The sequence below is a fragment of the Cupressus sempervirens genome, chromosome 6 (assembly GCF_028749045.1).
Source record: "Cupressus sempervirens isolate cs-2001-9-10 chromosome 6, ASM2874904v1, whole genome shotgun sequence".
Classification (NCBI taxonomy): domain Eukaryota; kingdom Viridiplantae; phylum Streptophyta; class Pinopsida; order Cupressales; family Cupressaceae; genus Cupressus; species Cupressus sempervirens.
In genome coordinates, this window is record NC_143123.1 from 611,187,164 (window position 1) to 611,206,175 (window position 19,012).

The window sequence follows — 19,012 nt, forward strand, 5'->3', positions numbered from 1 at the left end:
ATAAACAACCTGCTTGTACCCTTGGTTTTCCAACCAAATATCCAAAATCTAATGGAGCTTGTAAATACCTCCTGTACAGCTTGTAAATCTTGTACACTAGCTTGTAAATCTTGTATCGTAGCTTGTATATCCGAAATCTTGTCCAAAGCTTGTACCATATTCTAGCTTGTAAATAAGCTTGTATCTTAGCTTATATCCTATCACGTGCACACACAAAACCCCATTTTCACTTAAGCTTTTCACAAACCATCCAACTATCTGCCTATCAACTATTACAGACATCCCACCCTTCACGAACATTTCCATCTCACAAAAAAAACCAAAACATAAACAAACTTGTACATTTGTAACATCTCTTGGTCCATTAGCTTGTACATCCTCTTTAGCTTAGTACCATTGTATCTATCCAGCTTTCATGTCAATTCATCCTTGACCAACATCTTGCACACATCACACATCTTGGTTAGCTATTCCAATGCATCCTTTAGCTAGATTTCCTATCACCAAAGTGTTATCCTTCTTAGTTCAGTTTGCCAGACGCATCACTCATCCAGATTCACCAGCTTAGGTGCTCTCTGATAGGTCCTTGCAGGATATAGCTTTCCTCATGTCTGATCTTGGTCTGTTAATGCCTCATCCTACCCATCTCATTGGCAAACGGTTCTCTTTTGGATTTTCGCTTTCTTTTGATTTGGAATCTTCCCTTTTAGGTCTTGAAAATATCTTTTCCAAGCAATCTCCTTGTTCCCTCCTCAAGGTTGCCACGATCTTCCATATCATGGTATGTTGCGAATGGGGCAATCAGAGCATAAGGTCTTGATCTTGTCTCTTGCTTGATTTCTTTTCTGCTTGTGGGTTACCCAGTGTCGTTTCCACGCTGCTTCCTCTGGGATTCATGTGTGATACTGGGGCAATCCTTGCATGTTTGTTTTGAGTCAGTTCATCAGTCCTTTGGACTGTTGGTGAAAAGGCCTTGATGTTCTTGGTAACCTTGGCAATTAACCAATAGTCTTATAGCAAATCTAGTGCTCAACTACATGGTGGTACTTCTCTTCGAAGTATCCCCCCCACTCAAAAAAGCTTCAATGGATTCCCTTCATCTCCATTATCCCCCATCCATCTCTAGCATCTATCACTCCTCCCCTAGCTTATGCATCAGTATCTCTTTGAATCACTCCTCATGCTTAGTTTTAGGGATCCACCAATCAAATCAATCCACCAAGCCTCATCTTTCGAGATCCACAATCCTAGTCCTAGGGATTTCTGAAAACCATCTTCCATCAATCTGACTCTTTGAAATCCTGTTGCTTCAACTTTATCATCCCCATCATCCATCTTCCTATCCTAGATTCCTTTTTATAGCATTATGCTCCTCCATTCTGCCCCTCCCAATCCTGGAAAGTCTTAAGCTTGTGCCTTGAATTTCCCTTTATCATTCTCCCGTAGTGAGATTTTGAGCTAATTCAGCCCCTCCTCTTTGCCAATTTGTGTCTCCGCTTGTCTCAATTTTTTGTACTTTTCAAGAAGCCGTTGAGCCTCTTTTATCTCTTCGCCACCTTCTTGAGGGGGCATCATCTGAGTCTAGTCTCTCCTCTTCTTATCCGAGACTAGGGCAACATTGTTGCTAAAACATCTTCCTAATGTCGTCTTCACTCGAACTTTTTTGAGATAGTGTTGTCTCAACACTATGTCAAAGAGGGGCAAAATGTAGACACCTAAATTTGATTACACCGCTTTGGTAATCTAATTTAGCCATCTCTAAAGGCACCATTAATTAAATTCTTATTTAATTAATCCTTTGTCATCCCGAAGCTGATTAATTTAATTAATCATCTATAGTCCTAATTGATAAATCAAATAACCTATTATTTATCAATTAAATCCTATTCTTCTATCTAATTCTAAAAATCCCCATTTATTAAATAAATCTATTTGATAAATAAAATCCTCAAATCCAAAAACCACTAACTTATCCCTAATCCTCCATTTAGCCTAATCCACCCCATCCACCCATACTAACCAAGCAGCCACTAAATCACCCACCCTCATTAATGCCATCCACTTGCACATCTCTAACATCCCTAATCTAATCCTAAACCCAAGCCTAATCCACCCCCTAATGTTGTCACATTCCCTAAGCAAGTTTAAGACTTTCCTAAGCCAAACCAAAGTCTCCCCTCAAAATCCCAACCACCAAGTCATGAGTGCTCTTACAAACTATAAAAGACTCTTACAAGCCCACTCATGACTCTTACACCCATCTTCCACACTCTTCCCTCTTCCACACTCATTCCTCTTACATCTCTCTTACATACTCAACCCCACTCATCATGCCTTTAACCAACCCTTTACCCTACCCTCTCACACTCATCCTCCTTGTGACAAGTGTCACCTTCCCATAGGTGCTAAACAAGCACAATCCATGTGCTCTCCTTTGAGTGCATCCTAGCCCTCCTTAAGCCTTCATCTCTCCTTGCATCTTAGCCCTCTATCCCTCAAGCCCTTAGCCTATAAATTGAATCCCATCCCAAGCCATTCAATAACAACCATTTTGAGTAAAGTTATCATGCCCTTTTGAGAGCCAAAATCCATACCCATACCCTTATAATGCCAAATTGAGAGCTCACAAAGCTACCAATTTGCCATTACTCACCCCCATTGAAGCCATTTTGAGCACTTGAGCATACATCCCCAATCCATAAATAGACACATCCCAAAAACAAGAGAACAATCTCATTAAGAGAGCATATCCATGGCTCACATTCTCATTTGAGTTTGTCTTCTCTTTGTCTCTCATATATGTTATGTTAGTTTAATGTGTAAATGCTTTCATTGAATTAGTATTTCTAGCACATTAGATTAGTGTATACAAACACAACAAAAGAAAACATAAGGAACAACAACCAAAGGAGGAAGAAGAGAGAAATACTTTTATTGATTCATCAAAACATCTTCATACATGCCTAGCTATAAGGCCTTCTAGGTACAAAAAATTACAAAATAAATTCGCATTCAAAGATCCAATTGCAAATTCGCACATTTAGTTCTGCTACCCAAAAAATTACCTAACTCTAAGCCTAAACACTCTATATATACTTGCCAAAACAACTTACAAATTATTCTAGAACATTACATAAGAGGAGGGCCAACCCAAAAATGGTCTAGACACATCCCAAGAAAAGATCTTAACATAAATGTCATGATAAAAAATAAATCCCACAAGTCGGCTAATCGCGTCGAAATACTGGCACTTGGCATACATTGTATAACTTAGCACATGAAGAGTCACTCGGCATACACTCGATAACTCGGCACATGAAGAGTCACTCGGCATACACTAGATAACTCGGCACATGAAGAGTCACTCGGCATACACTAGGTAACTCGGCACATGAAGAGTCACTCGGCATACACTAGGTAACTCGGCACATGAAGAGTCACTCGGCATACACTAGATAACTCATCACATGAAGAGAACTGCTAGGCACATGAAGGATTTGCTAGGCATATGAAGGAATTGCTAGGCACCAACTTGCAAAATGAACAAAAATGAGCAGGATAACAAGGCAACCCAAGATGTTCTTGCATCATATTCCAAGTTATGAAAACAAAAAGTACAAAAGTTCAACCTTAAAGGTGAACAAAACCCTAAAGGGAAAGAAAACTAAGTTTATGCATTATAATTAATATAAAATATTAATTATGTGTACCCAAGAGAAAGCTTAAGTAACTAGAATAATAAAGAACTTGATTAATTACATCAACATGATATAATTAATAAGCATAAAAAATAATTACTCTAACACCCCCCCGAGTGAAGCTCAAGAGGAAGCTAACCTAGCAAAGCTATGAAAGCAGGAAAATGGGTCCCGACAACAAGGCCTAATTAGGTACCCCAAACAAGGAAATCTTTGTAAACTAGAGACAAAGGAGAAAACCCAGTGGGAAAAAACCCTCTCCAAAAAGAGATAGAAGAAACATGTTGAAAAAACATGAAGGAAGGAAGGCCTCAAGAAGACCCCCCTACGACAACTTTTGTAACCCCAAGCATAGACCACAATTGAAGATAGTGAGGCAATGCAAATGACTTGGTGAAGATGTTGGCAACCTGGGCATCAATGGGAATATACTCCAAAGAGAGAACACCATCTTGGATTAGATGATGGATAAAATGCATATGAATCTCAATGTGTTTAGTGTGCTAATGTTCCACTAGGTTGCGGAAAATATGAATAGCACTTTAATTATCACACCACAAAACAGTGGGATGATTAGGAGGAAAACCAAACATAGCCATCAATTTCTAAAGCCATAAAATCTCCTAACTAGCAAGCACTACTACTCGATACTCAACCCCTGTAGATGAAAGTGCGTGAAGGGTATGTGCAGGATCATGGTGTGCCAAAAAGTGGCGATGTGAAAAAAATAGAGTTTGAAGATGTCTAAAAGTGCTTCAAAATCCACTCTGACTTTTTTCCACCTATCCAGGTACCAAACCTGGAAGGAAAGGCCAAGCCTTATCGGATATTTGATTTGACATCAGATATCTGATAATCAATGGCTTATAACATTATTATTATTATATTATAATAATATAAAAATATTATATTATAATAGTATAATATATTATTTAATATTATATAATATAATATTATTATAATAATAATAATTATACTATAATATAATAATATTATTATTATTATATTATAATCATATAATATTATACTATAATAATAATATTATATTATAATAATATAATATAATAATAATAAAATAATATATTATAATATAATATATAATAAAAAAGTATAATATATTATAAATTATAATAATATAATATAATATAATATAATAATATTATTATATTATAATAATATAATATTATTATTATTATATTATAATAATATTATTGTATTATAATAATATAATATTATTATTATTATATTATAATAATATAATATTATTATTATTATATTATAATAATATAATAATATAATATAATATTTTATATTATAATATATGTTAATGTAATATAATATATATAAAATATAATATAATATAATATATAATAATAAAAAAGTAATATATTATTATATGATATATAATAAAAAAGTATAAATTATTATAAATTATAATAATATAATATAATAATATTATTATATTATAAAAATATATTATATAATAATATTATTATTATATTATAATAATATAATATAATATAATATACAATGTAATATATTATATATAAAATATCATATAAAATATAAGATATATGTTATATGTTAAATATGTTATATCTTATATATAAAATATAAGATATATGTTATATATTATATAAAATATAATGTCGTTTGTATCGAATATCCGATATTATATCGGATGTCCAATATTGAATTAGATATCTGATATAATATTTGATATCTGATATCTATGACATTACATCAAAAAAAAATCATAGACCCACGAGCCCTTATTTCACATATTTGGGCACCAGTATTTACACTACGATCGGATATCAGATATATGAATGGATATCGGATATCGGATATCAAAGTTTTTTTTTTTTTTTTTTCTAACTCATTTTTAACATAGATTCAATATATTTTAGCATGATTTTGTTTTTTTTAGTTGAATCTAGGGTTTTTTTGAAAAAAATGGTTAAAATTAAGTTTTTTTTAATATATATTACATTTTGCAATTCAATAGGAATGGCTAATCAGAATGATGACACTGAGGTAGGGAATAATATTCCCTGTAACCTCCCACCAAATAATGTAGTACCCCCACAAAATCATCCACCAAACGATCCTCTACCCCCTCAAAACCCTCCTCAAATCAAGAATTTGATAAATGAAAATCTCACCGAGTTGAGAGGTTTGCATAGAACATATAATAATGTACCCACATTGGCTCCTATGTTATCCACGTTAAACACCATAGTGGATAACATTGAAACCCTTACGAACCAACAAAATACTACTCTTCATTGGTGTGATGAAATGCACGATATGTTTGATGATGGTTTGGACTATGATGAGGTTGTGGCCCTCAACATAACCAAAAATGATTTGGCTACCCGAAAATGGGTTTACCAGTCGATCCAAAAAAACCAAACTATCGATTAAATGGTGCATGAATGATGCCATACATGCAAACTTTTGGGATCATTGGTGGATGGTCTTTGATATCCCTCCACATGGCAATTTAGACATACCATTTTATTTCCTTAGAAAATTATATGTAGAATTTGTGTTGAAACTTAAAGTGAACTATTGGAGCATGAAGCCCAACATGGGCTTAGGACTAGGAGCTCCTCAGGATAGACCCTCTTCCCAGTGGAAGAAAGCTGGCACTTTTGTCCCCCCCACTAATATCTCCCCTCCTCCTCAAGTGTAGCATCTAAATATTATGATAGAGGCTAGCTCTCAGACCATTAGAGCCATTCATGGGCGGAGTAGCCTAATGATATCTCGGGCTAGGTTAGTCCTACCTCCTCATGTTGATGATGTTGGTGTCAGTTCATCATTGGCTAGCTCACACATGTTTGTGTGTCTCACACTTGCATTATATGCAAGAAAATTTTCCTGGGTCCCATAGGTGATCTTCCTGAGTATCATTTTGTATTAGACAAGGATACACCAGACACATGCACAAAGGCTATAGACTCTAATGCGAGAGAGGAGGGGAATGCAGAGGCATGGACTCCTTTGATGTCGGTATGTGTATAAATTTTTGTTATGACATGCAATTTAAAGTTAATTTTTATAATAGAGTAATTTTAATTTTTAAGCCATATTGACTTTTATATGTATGTGATCTTCATTCATGTTTAGTTGATGACTGAGGAGGAGCTCAGATAGATTGATGATGCCACATTCTCGGCCATTTCATTTGGCCTTGAGACATCTATGGTACATTATGTTGTGTTCACAATTTTTTTTCTATTTGATATTGTAGCATATATGGTTGCTAAACTTTCTTTTATCTCGCAGGTACCACTTGTCTCGGGGGAACAAAGTGCGAGGGGTGAGCCAGCGTGCATTGAAAAAGGAAAGGTAATTAGGTGCTTTCTATTTGATTAAATATTGATGCATTCTTGTAATATGTTTGTGGTAATCCCATTTAATTACATTCTTTATTGTATATAGGGTGTGGCTACTGGTGATGAGCATGTACAGATTCTGTGTCGTAGACCATCAGGGATTTCCATTCACACCAAGAGCCCCATTGTATGTATAAGTATCATTTATTTTTTATTATCTTTATCTTCATAAATAAATTGAAAACTGATTTCCATGATATTAACAACTACTATTTTGTATCTCATAGGAGACTCCTAGTGCACATGAGGTCCGACATGAGAGTTATGTAGATTTGATGACACGGCCACTCTTTCCTAAGGAGGAGCCTACAATAGTAAGTTGTAGTTTGAATTCATGATTAAATATGCTATAAATTTAGCATGCTATGAATTATAATGTTATATTTTAAATTATAGATTCATCTAACAAACATATTTGAACATATATAGCCCACAATCAAAGAAGTAGAAGCATTGCCAAGGGCATATGAGAGGACTCCTAACTGGCACAGGAGGTCGACGAGAGAGGTATTTATTATGAAATTTTGATAGTATAAATCTTCATTACAAAAAAGATCATTATGCATTTGAGTAATTCAATGTTAGATACAAAGAATCATATAAATTTAGTAGTCTAACTTTGGGTTTTCCATTTTTGTTTATGTAGGATGCATCTGATCCACCTAGTGCAGCGAAGAGGCTACATTTTGATCATCCACCAGCACCCTAGGATAGTATAGTTGTTGTAGGATGCATCATGAGACATTTTGAGATGACATATGCCACATTGTATATAGAAACATTGATATTATACCCATTTTGATGGCATGATCAGCCACATTTTGTATATGGATCTATGTATTTTGATATATATTTGAGTACTTTGTCTATGGATACACTAGTCTATTTTGATATGTTCATTATTAATAAATGGTATATTACAGTTCAAATTTTTATGAATGGTTCATATTATATGAGTAATGGTTTGTACAAATTTATGACTTATAAGAATGTATGGTCTATTTAGCACTTATTGCATTTTGGCAATGCTGATATAGATGACAAAACTTCTTAAAAATCTCCATCCTTTCACTACTCTAACTCAAAACCTATTTAACCGTAAAATTTTCAAGATCAAAATCAGTCAGTTCACTAGCCCATTTAAAAATTAATATCATATGAATTCAATATTTATTCTCAACATCCCTGGCACTGGAAAAGTCTTATTGAGTGGTTGAGCTAACCAAATGTTTTTAACATATATTTTGTCTTTTAAACGTAAACTATAATAACATAAAAAAGATGTGTGACTTATACAGATAATAATAGGAATAGAAGACATATAAGTAATTTTTGTAACATTAAATACTAACACATGATGCTAAATTCTCGAAGAAGCGCCTCAACCTTCTTACTTATTGTTTGCTGCTTAACCCTTTTCTAAGCATACTTACATGCTAACTTTCTATCACACCCACCTTTGATAACTAAGCATTTTTTAAATGAGGAAAAGGCAACTATTATCACAAACTGTAAAAAAGGTATACAATTTCTAAGGGATATCAAATTTTGCTGCTCAGGCAAGGTTTTAAATTCACCTCCTATTTCACATGCAATTGTCTTTTTATTACAAATATTATGGTGCTTGCAGACTTGGAGTAGAATGCTAATAAAGTTAACATGTGATGTTATTTGTTTTTGTCGCAGTGGCAGTTTGGTTCAGGAATATTTAAGAAGGTTGTAGTGCAGAGATCCTGTTTGATAGTTGACCAGGATCCTTACAAATTTTGCAAAGAGGACATTGAGATTATCTGGTGTAGGACAATAGATTTCTCAACATTCTACAGCATTGGACAGTCAAATGCATTTTTTCTGAAACTTCCTGATGGTATCGAGCTTACTAAAATCATTGAAAGCTTGCCTTTGCATAGAGCAATGACAGAGAAACTTATTCTAGAAAATGGCAATTCGTTTTCTCCCATTCCAGGTATGTTTCCAACTATTACTGTTCCAGAGAGTGTTAATCTACCTTATGAGATATTGTTTCAAATCAACTCTCTTATTCATTGTGGGATACTTAGTGGCCCAACACTAAATTGTCACTTTTTTTATTTACTAAATAATGAGAAGAAATTAGCTTTACACATATATCTAGCCTTAATAGAACTGCATAAATTGAAGTTGACATGTTTTGACCCAGAAACATGGCTTCAAAATCAAGTAAAGAAGTTGCAAACTAGTCAAAATCAGTTGAAGTCCCTGACAATTTCTAGACATAATGGCACATTGAAATTCCATCGGGCCCTAGTTACTCCGACTAGGGCCTACTTTTTGGGCCCCGACTTGAATATTTCAAGTCAAGTGACAAGGCATTTTTCAAAGTATGTTGATGATTTCCTCAAAGTCTCTTTTGTGGAGGAAGACTTTAATAAGCTTCATTCAATTGCTTTGACTACAAAAACTGAATATGGTTTTCATGCAAGACCATAAAGATCACAAGTATATAATAGAATATTATCAATTTTGAAGGAAGGCATTACAATAGGCAACAAAAGATTTTAATTCCTTGGCTTCTTGGCTAGTCATTTGAGGGAAAATTCAGTTTGGATGTTTGCTTCAAATGACGAAGTTACTGTTGAGTCCATCAAAAAATGGATGGGAGATTTCCACTGTAAAAATGATTCAGCCATACATGCCACGAAAATGGGGCAACCATCTAACTCTTCAAGGTAAATATTAAATGTTCAAGATCATGAAGTTTCCCTTATTCCTAATAGTTATGTTCATATAGATGGTATCAACTACTAATATTCAGATGAAATCGACAAGATTTCTTTACATCTAGCAAAGCAGATAGCTCATATCTGTCGATTAAGTATGCCTCCTCCTTCATTGTTTCAGATCGTTGTGCTGAATCCAAATGGAATGTGATTGAGATAAGTTATTTTAGGCCTCGGTATCACCATCCTATAGCATTCAATAGTTCATCAATATCCCTCACAAGCTCTGAGTTATGACCCTCGAAAGATTGACTTCAAAGTGCACTTAGAGAACCTTGGGGACTCCTCGATACGGGGTGGTTGTAGATCATGGATGGTCTTTGTGGCTAGAACAAGGGTGTAACTAGGGTTCACTTGCCCACCCAGAGCTAATGGAACTGATGATTCAATGCCAAGATCGGCAGTTTCAAAGTTGCACTGTGGTGCACCTATGAACTGAGGCACACTGTGAGTTTTGGCATCGAGCGAGATCATTGTGTTGAATCCAAACAAAATGTGATCTCTCAAAAATGATATAGGTTATTTTAGGTCTCAACATCACCATCCTGTAGCATTTGATAGTTCATTGATAGTCCTCACAAGCTCCAAGTTATGACCCTCGAAAGATCGACCTTGAAATGCACTTAGAGCACCTTGGAGACTCCTCGGTATGGAGTGGTCGTAGATGATGGATGGTCTCTATGGCTGGAACAAGGGTCTGACTAGGGTGCACCCACCCACCTGAAGCTAATGGCGCTAACAATTCAATGACAAGATCAACAGTTTCAAAGTTACGTTGTGGTGCACCTATGAACTGAGGCACACTGCGAGTTTTGGCATCGAGCGAGATCATTGTGCTGAATCCAAATGGAATGCGATCTCTCAAAAATGAGATAGGTTATTTTAGGCCTCAACATCACTATATTGTAGCATTCAACAATTCATTGATAGCCCTCACAAGCTCTAAGTTTTGACCCTCGGAAGATCGACCTCAAAACACACTTAGAGAACCTTGGGGACTCCTTGGTACAGGGTGGCCACAGATGATGGATGGTCTCTGTGGCCAGAACAAGGGTGTTACTAGGGTTCACCTACCCACCCAGAGCTAATAGCACTGACGATTCGATGCCAAGATCAGCGGTTTCAAAGTTGTGCTATGGTGCACCTATGAACTGAGGCACACTGCGAGTTTTGGCATCGAGCAAGATCATTGTACCGAATCCAAAAAAAATGTGATCTCTCAAAAATGAGATATGTCATTTTAGGTTTCAACATCACCATCTTATAGCATTTGATAGTTCATCAATAGTCCTCATGAGCTCCAAGTTATGACCCTCAAAAGATCGACCTCGAAATGCACTTAGAGCACCTTGGAGACTCCTTAGTACAGGGTGGCCGTGGATGATGGATGGTCTCCATGGCTGGAACAAAGGTGTGAGTAGGGTTCACCCACCCACCTAGAGCTAATGGCGTTGATGATTCAATGCCAAGATCAGCGGTTTCAAAGTTACACTATGGTGCACCTATGAACTGAGGCACACTGCGAGTTTTGGCATCGAGCGAGATAATTGTACCAAATCCAAACAGAATGTGATCTCTCAAAAATGAGATAGGTTATTTTAGGCCTCAACATCACCATCTTGTAGCATTTGACAGTTCATCAATAGCCCTCATGATCTCTGAGTTATGACCCTTGGAAGATCAACCTCAAAACACATTTAGAGAACCTTGGGGACTCCTTGGTATGGGGTGGCCGCAGACGATGGATGGTCTCCGTGGCTGGAACAAGGGTGTCACTAGGGTTCACCTACCCACTCAAAGCTAATGGCACTAATGATTCGAATAGTTCTAGCCATTACGAGTTAGATTTTGAAAAGTTGTCAAGAAAATTGCAAAAGTTGCTAACCAACTTTTTGCAATTTTTGCAATTTTTGTGCTAAGACAAGTTTTATTGCAAATTTGATTGCAAATAGACTCTACAAACTCCTAGGGACCCTAATAATGTTCTAAACATCTAGACTTACCTAAAAAATATGGAATTTACCAAAAATCCACTTTATTGGACCAATTGATGACCAAGGCTTATAGTTGCACCATTAGGTCTTATGTCCATTACAAATGTGGATGGTCACAAGGAGATCATTAGATCTATCCCTATACTTTATTACATCAAGAAAAGAAAAATGATTAGGTGCTTTGCACTAGTGTTCCCTATATTTCATTAATGTTATTGGACTAAGAACCAATTTTCCTCTCAGTTGAAAGGGTGGGCCTAAGGGTTCAACACTAATGGGTGATGTTGAACCAACTTGGTAATGACTAGTTCATTTGGGGAGGCTTGAGACTGCATGCAAAGAAATTCTTATCAATTTTACTCTTGTTTCAAGGGGTGGGCCTAAGAGCTCAACATATTAGAATGATGTTAAATCACCATATTAATGAATAGCTCATTTGGAGATGGTAGCTAACCAAAGCTTAAAAGATTATTTTTATAGTATTGTAAAAGTTTTTTGTGAGAACCTTGCAACTGAAAATTCAGAGTATATGCAATTTTTCCAATAATTCTAAGCATGGTAACCAATGGAGGAAGAGTTGGCATGGTTGTAATAATGCATGGTAACCATGATGAACCAACAAAAAGGAGAAACACTATGAACCATGATGCACTTGAACATAAAGATGATTATGGAAGGATCAAATGCAATATGTTGCTTCAGTCCCAAATGTTGATAATATACAAGTGATGTAGAGGATAGGGTGATGGACACAAGTAACAACCTAAAATGACCAAATTTGTAACAATGTGCCAAGTGACCCTTCTAGGTCCTGATAGTCAGATCCCACAAATGGTCAACTCCAGGAGGTTTTAAGGCTTCAATGAGTTTTTTTTGACATATTCACCATGTTCCAACACTTACCCTTGAGTTTCAATACTTTTCAAGCCAAAACCCACAACATGCCAAAATGTTGTCTATGCAACTTTACAATTTTGTGACAGCAACAAGACAAATAGGTGGATAAATTTTGTTTTTTCCAAAAGACTCCTTGAATAAATGGATGTTTTAGATACCCTTTATCCTTTAACAAGACATATATAAGACTTAGATACCCTTCCTTTGGAAAATATCAATGAACTTTCACACTTCTCCTATTTTTTAATAATGTAGAAAAGATGCATTTACAAAGCAACCACTAGAATGACTTAAGATCTGGACTCCAAACTTTGCATAGGCTCCTAAAATGACTTCAATTAGATAAATCCACTCTCAATTTCATTCTATGGGTTCCCTAACCCCAAAAGCCCCAATTCACCTTCTCAAAACCCTTATTCCTAGGGCATCACCAATCTCACACATGCCAAGCCTTCTTGGACTAATTCAAAATTTAGAAATCTATGTTTTATTACCATAAACATGAATCAACTCACAAACACTACCCTCTTTAAGAAAAATCTCTTCCTATAGGACTGTCCCCTCACTTTCAACCCTTGTTTTCACCCTTTTATGTTTGGTGGCCACCAATTATTCTGGTTAGTTGATCATTTCAGGGTTAGAAGACATTATACATGTTAGTAAAATGGCATTCCATGAAGAATCAGGTAAGCATTTCATGGAATGACCATGATTAGATGAAAAAACTGTCAAAATGCTTATGAAAAGGACTGCTATAGCTAACAATCAGCAAATTAGATGAATAACCCTTCAAAAAAGAAATAAAAACTTGGTCCTAAACTTCCTTACAGACCTTAGAAGATGCCTCAATGCATTAGAATATCATAATCAAATTGCTATTAAAATCCAAGCTTTTTTATTCAAAATTCTAAATCAATCCATACATACTGTCCTTACAGTCCGTACAAACACTATTTAGAAGTTTCAAGGGATGGTTAATAACCCCCTCAACCAGCTCCGATCGGTTTCACTTCCTATTCCTTCATAAAATTTAAACTATGGAGTTTCCCTCCAAATTGTTCATGTAGCCGTTACATTCAAGATTTGAATTTTCTAAAGCAATAAGCTAAATTTTAAGTGACTTATTGAATGTTTCAACTTATGAATTGACTTGAGATTATTATGAGACCTTATTAGGACCTATCTAATGACTCACTTACCCTATGCAAACCTAGCCATCACTAAAATTCAAATCTCATGGTCCTTTACAACTTTTCAATATGAAAGTCTTTCAAAACATTGTATAATATTATGACTCTTTATGCTTTCAAATGCCATGATTGGTTGCAAAATGGAAGAAATCAAGTATTCTAATTGTTCATCTATACTTTCTAGATTTTTCTTATTTGATTAGTTTGATAAAAATAGTTTTAATAATCATAATGTCAGCTTTATGTCAAATAAGGAAAAAGCCAAACTTGTAATAAGATATCCGCAAGAAATTATCTTTTATATAGTTATAAATGCTCTTAGAATTATCCTTATAGCCTTGTATCACATGCAAATATGATTTGCAAGAACTTTTTCAATATCTTCCTCTTATAATTCCTTACAAAGAACCTACCAAAAAAAAATTAGAATGTGCAACTAATTTAATCTGTCTTTTTCATTATTACAAAAACCATATACAAAAAAAGTTCACACTTTACATCATAAATCTTAGGAATTCTCCCCAATACCACCCCCCTCCAACTCTTCATGATGTACCTACATTCTAATATCATAAAAAAATTAGTAACTTATTGTATTAAACAAGATAATCATCAGCTCATTGAATCAATATGAAGGAAATAACATAAGAAGTAAATATACCTAGTCGAGTGTTCCAATAGGGTCCTCTCTATATTTGAGGGTCTCCAATAGGGCTTCATGATCACAATTAGCAATAGTAAAAAGTTCTTTTACTTTTGGTCTTCCTTGATGTTTCAACAACTTTACATTTGTTGCTATAATAAGATGCGAATATATGAGAATTATTTTGTGCTTCTGATAGTCTTCGAATGCAAGAATTTTGTTCCTTCTAAGCATGTATGTCCGCAACCATGTTCCACCAACAACCACTGAACCAGTAGCATATGTGAATTCATCATCATTTGTGATTTTTGTGCAAGTTTTTGTTTACCTCTTACACAACATGCTAACCAATAATAAGATTTTTCATCATTCCCCTGTGGTGCAACCAATGCAAAGACATGTCCTGGCTGAAGTAGATCTGATAGATGGTTATGCTCAAGTGAACTTTCCATGTCATCATTTCTGATAGAGGGTATGATAGACAATGGAGTAAGATAATGTGGAGCCCATGTGTCCACCCACTCACTTGACTCACAATGATCCCAATCACACTGAAAATAACTAGGACAAAAGCAAGCTAGTTGTCGTGTCCAGATGGTCCATGTACTAGAATCAGAGCTCTAGAATGAATGCATTTTTTATGAGTCTCTCACTATAGCACAATCTAATCTATCAGCTATGGACCCTTCCTCAACCAACCAAAAGAACCTGCATACCATTGAATCAAGAGTCACCCCCTGTGATGATGCTAAACTACACCAATCAACAATGCTACAAGCATCAAGAAGCTCTGTTACTGAAATCTTCAATTCCTCTTTAAATAGAGCTCTCTTCACACATGCCCCTACTCCATCATGTTACCCTTTTCCATGGCTGGACTCAAAAAAACTCCAAATATGAGGCACCCCTCTCTCTATGTGCATCTTACACAACTAATAAAATATGCAAGCATTCTTGAATTAACATATACAATTATCTGACCAAATGATATGTCTATCCATAGCAATTGCATGCTCATGTAAGAAATCAAAATAATTCTCGAAACAATGTTACACAAACTTGTGAGAGTGAGATCTATCATCACTCATATAAAAATGATATTCTCCAATAATCTTTTGATTATCTTTTGCACTATCAAGGGCATGTCTATATGTTATGTGAACAAAAATAGCAATATGAATGGAGTTGTAATACTAAGATTGTGTCTCATTTTGAGGTTGCAATGTGTAGTTCTCAACAAAATCAACAACTGATATAATAGTGCCAATGGGAAAAGTCTCCTTACACATTCTAAATTGTTAATCCAACCATTGAGACCTATGACTATGTCTTGCATACTTGTAAAAAAGATTTTTCTTGAAATTTAAAATAAAACTAGCCACACTGATATCTTTTCCAACCAATTCACATCTAGAGCTCTCACCCCCACTCTTCAATGTGTATTTCACCATTTCATATACCTTTTTTTTCACTATTATCTTTCCAAGATCTTGTTCGCACCCCTCATAGAAACATGTGTCAAACTTGGATAAGCCACCACATTCTGAACACTTCTCATTTAAGCAAGCATTTCTATAAAAGAAACAACAATCAACTCTATGACATAAAAGTTGATCTAGCAAGTCTCTTGATAATTTTGGAAGCCCACTAGCCCTACAATCCTCCAACATTTCTTTACTATGCAAAGTAGAACGAATGGAGTGTAATAGTTCATGGTGCATAGAAAACTCAACATGTTATTTGCAACAACATGTATTTCAAATTTTGAGTGGCACACAATAAATGGCTTCAAAGATTCAAAAGCCCTTTGTGATATATGAAGACTTGGATGACTCTCTCAAAATTGTTTGAACGACATAGTTTGACTTACCTCCAAATAGTGTTTAGGATGCGGTAAGCCGTCTCTAATGCCAATTCTCAACTTTAACACATCTTTAGCATTGGGTGATACTCGTGAGTTAGAGTGCCAAAATTGTGTAATTTTTTCCTTCACATCATCAAATAGCTTCTTATCAAAATGTGGAAGTTTCCCACCAAATGCCTATGTTTCATTTTGAACAGGATCATCAATTTTCTCTCGTCGACTAAGTGCTCTTCTCAAAGTAGTATGATTTAGATTCAAATCAATACAAGTTTGTCTCATATATCTACCCTTTCTCAAATGATGACTTACCAAAGAGGTTGTAATAGCCTTTCAAGCAGCTTTGTTATCCTTCTCCCTGCTATTTTTCCCAATGCTATTGAGAGCATTGAAAAGATTCTTCATAATAATGGAATTTATTTCCAACTTTTTATTGACACGAATCTTCAATTTGAAAATCATAGGTCTCATCTTTTGCATCTTTAATAAGTGCATGAAAAGACGACATTGCTCTACCACTGTCTTGTTGCCGAAAAACATCTGATATAGTCTTAAGGCCCATAACCAAATGGTTCTTTTTAATTTTTTCCCTTCCAAACTAATAATAATCATTTCATCAATTTCAATTATCCATTTTGGTGTTTTAGAAACTTCATGTCGATTATAATTAGGAGATATGTAAGGTTCTTGTGCATTAGGTTCCTGTGCATTATCATGTTCGACATGGTCAATTATGCAATTTGGATTATGACTTGGTAGCATTTCATCTTCAAAATTTTCATTCACTAAATTTTCAATTTCAACATTATCATTTTCAATAGGTACATTTTCATTCCCCAACTGTACATATTTATTATCTGACTCTATGATTTCACCTTCAACTAATTCATTGTCAACTTGACTGATATTTAGCATACCTTATCTTTTTCTTCGGTGTTCCATTTTTTCCCTTTCCTTATATGCCGCAATGTCTTCATTGAATATCTTCTTTTTGCATTTAGCCTTTCGACGAATGCTGCTCCCAATTCAGATGAAACTATCAAACACCTAATGTTATATTTTTGAACTTTTTTCGATTGGTTGGGCCCCAAAATGCGACTTTTTGTAAAACAACTCAAAAAGTGATGTTGTCAGGTTTGCAGGGATAGGGAATATGTTGGAAATTGATGCCAGTAATATCAGATATCCAATTTGAAATTGGATATCTGATATGCCCCCTAAAGACTTTTGGAGGGAAAACCGAGTTTGAGAGTTATAGTTTATGATTTATAAATTATTTCAGTTATATATATATATAATAACGTAACGTCAAGATATAACATATAATCTATTAATATATAATTATATATTATGTTATTCTTATTATAATCTATAAATATAATTTATATTATTATTATTTGTCCTATATTTTTATTATTAAATATAATAACATAATACATATATATATATATGTATGTATGTATGTATGTATGTATGTTATTAATATATATTATTATTATTATGAGCTATGTTATTAATATATAATAATATATTATCTTATTAGTATTAAAATCTATAAATAACATATAATACTAATCTATATGTCATTATAATACTAATAAGATAATATATTATTATATATTAATAACATAGCTCATAATAATAATAATATGTTCCTAGGGGTCCTAGGACCCCTAAGGACATAATAGAATCGTTCTTATGGGTCAAAGGGGATCATAGGTTGACCTATGACCCCCTTTGACCCATGACATGACGACATATGTCCCTAGGGGTCCTAGGACCCATAGGGACATAATAGAATCGTTCTTATGGGTCCAAAGGGGTCATAGGTTGACCTATCACCCCTTTCAACCCATTACATGATGACATATGTCCCTAGGGGTCCTAGGACCCCCAAGGACATATTAGAATCATTAAAATGGGTCAAAGGGGTCATAGGTTGACCTATGACCCCCTTCGACCCATTACATGACAACATATGTCCCTAGGGGTCTTAAGACCCCTAGGGACATATTATAATGCTTCATATAGGTCAAAGGGGGTCATAGGGTGACCTATGACCCCTTTCGACCCATTAAATGATGACATATGTCCCTAGGGGCCCTAGGAACTCTAGGGACATATTAGAATACTTCATATGTGTCAAAGGGGGTCATAGGTTAACCTATGACCCCCTTCGACCCATTACATGATGACATATGTCCCTAGGGGTCCTAGGACCCCTAGGGACATATTACAATCATTCTTATGAGTTGAGCGACCCATTACATGACGACATTTGTCCCTAGGGGTCTTAGGACCCTTAAGGACATATTAGAGTGCTTCATATGGGTCCAAGGGGGTCATAACTTGACCTATGACCCCCTTCGACCCATTTAATTATGACATATGTCCCTACGGGTCCCATTAGAACCCTAGGACCCTAAAAACATATTAGAATCGTTCTTCTGGGTCGAAGGGGATCATAGGTTGACCTATGACCCCCTTCGACCCATTACATGATGATATATGTCCCTAGGGGTCCTAGGATCCCTAGGGACATATTAGAATCATTCTTATGGGTCAA

The 19,012-nt window shown here is 35.1% G+C and overlaps 1 pseudogene; it reads left to right on the forward strand.

The window, feature by feature from the left end:
• Window positions 1-6,710: 6,710 nt before the first annotated feature.
• LOC149553718 (RNA-dependent RNA polymerase 2-like) lies at window positions 6,711-10,012 on the forward strand (annotated as a pseudogene).
• Window positions 10,013-19,012: the final 9,000 nt, after the last annotated feature.